Source organism: Coenobita brevimanus, chromosome 67 (assembly GCF_032717465.1).
Source record: "Coenobita brevimanus isolate Jiangsu-jjx chromosome 67, ASM3271746v2, whole genome shotgun sequence".
In the NCBI taxonomy this organism is placed as follows: Eukaryota; Metazoa; Arthropoda; class Malacostraca; order Decapoda; family Coenobitidae; genus Coenobita; species Coenobita brevimanus.
Genome location: NC_137020.1, coordinates 10,222,611 through 10,224,456, shown reverse-complemented (window position 1 = coordinate 10,224,456; position 1,846 = coordinate 10,222,611). Strand labels below are relative to the sequence as shown.

At 43.7% G+C, this 1,846-nt stretch overlaps 1 pseudogene; it reads right to left on the bottom strand.

Moving 5' to 3' along the window:
- Positions 1-757: 757 nt before the first annotated feature.
- Positions 758-1,590, bottom strand: LOC145405541 (uncharacterized; annotated as a pseudogene).
- Positions 1,591-1,846: the final 256 nt, after the last annotated feature.

Here is a 1,846-nt window from a genome sequence, read left to right as displayed (position 1 = left end):
CGCACACTGCTGTTGCGACAGCAAAATCAATCATCTTCTTTGAGGCATTTCGATGTTTGGGGTATATTCTCCAAATTCGTGAATGGAGATGCTCATTACGATTTTGTGTAATGCCCTGTAGACACCGAGACATCAGTTCGTCACATGTGAGTCGCTCATACACCGCTTTTACTTGTAGTTGTGCCTCTTCCAGACGAAAATAGATCCTCATTTCTGTGTGGGATGGCGGTTCCTCTCGATGGGCTATTCTCTTGTTGTAGAAGCACCATGACTTCTCACCCATGGCACACTTGTGATGTTGTGGATTTTCATCTGTAGAGGTGCAGTGATAAAAAGTTGACATGATTTCATCACGCATTTCTGCTGCACTTGTGCCCACTTTCCGGTTCAGGCTCACCTGGAAATAGTGCTGCAGGTGATCAATAACTGTCTCAGTCAACTTATGTCTTCCTCCCACTGTTCCTTCCTTTTTCTGTTTACCTCCTCGGGTCTTTTTCAAGCCACGAAGGGCAGTGCCAAGTCTTTTTGCAACATGATTTACACACTCAGCTTTCATGACTTTTTGTTCTTCACCGTATGGACCTACACCTCCATTCATGTCACACACTGCACGGTAAGCAGAGCTGTCACCATCTGACACAAATGTTTTGTTCATCATTTTATGGTTCTTAGATCTACCCCATATTTCCACAGCTTCTGCTGCCTCCATTCCCCCCGAAGAGCCTTCATAATTAGCATCACAGTCATGTTTATCCAATCAGAACACATACTCTGTCTCAGTGATCTTTTTATTTTGTAAAGCCTTTTCCTTAGCAATGCACATCTGACACAGTTTAGAGCTCACTTCATAATCCAAAATAAGTCCTGTTTCTACATCAATAACAGCACCAACGCCATAGTTTGACTTGAACCCACGCTTGTGCCATGAACCATCTAAAGTCGTGCTGACAGGTATCATATCATCCACTAGATCAGCATCCTCCTTCTGTGTGTGGTGTTCATATACAGCACGCCAACTTCTTTCCAGAACACTTGTTGCGTGCTTTATAGCATTCATGGTGATATACTTAGCATATCGAATGTATGTATTCTTTGTGAAATGTTTCAGACTAAGAAAAGAAATAAGTTTATCTGCTCCGACAAAACCAACACCGAGCAACATCACACAGTACACCAGCAACAAGGTAAGTGGATGATAATTCTTTTCTTTCACTTTTGCAGACTTTATTGTATCCTTTATTACATGTCCACAAGCACACTTCACACAAATGTACGTATCTATCTGGTGATGTGTAAACTTCACAGCAACCTTGTTATCTGCACATGAGGGACACAACATCGTCTCCACTATTTCTTGAATGATCTCTTCAAATATGACACGAAATTTTTCAACTCCAGCAGGCTTTTCTGTCTGCTCAGCTACTAAAGATTTCCTTATTTCAGCACTTGTTTTGCCACGAGAGGTTGAGGGAGCAACAGGTGTCGTGTCGCTTGCTTCTAATTTCCGTTTCTTTGCTGCGCTACCGATGCTTTTGTCGCAAGTTCTGCGGCCTTGCGACGTATAGCAACGTATTTCTTTGGTCTCGGCATATTGCACAACCTCCACAACCCAATTTATTGGGAATAAGTGCCGAGAGAAAGCCACAGAAGCACCGAACGTCCCGCCTACTCCAGCCACGTGCACACCACCAAGGCCTTCACACTTCCCCTCACTACCCATGCCCGCAGGCAAACTGATTAACTGAGCTCTGGCCAGTGGCCTTCACATTACCACTGCTCGGTGAGAAGGGTTGCAAAGTACCTCTTTTTCATGAACTTCCAAACAACGTAAAAAAATCGGGAAAAA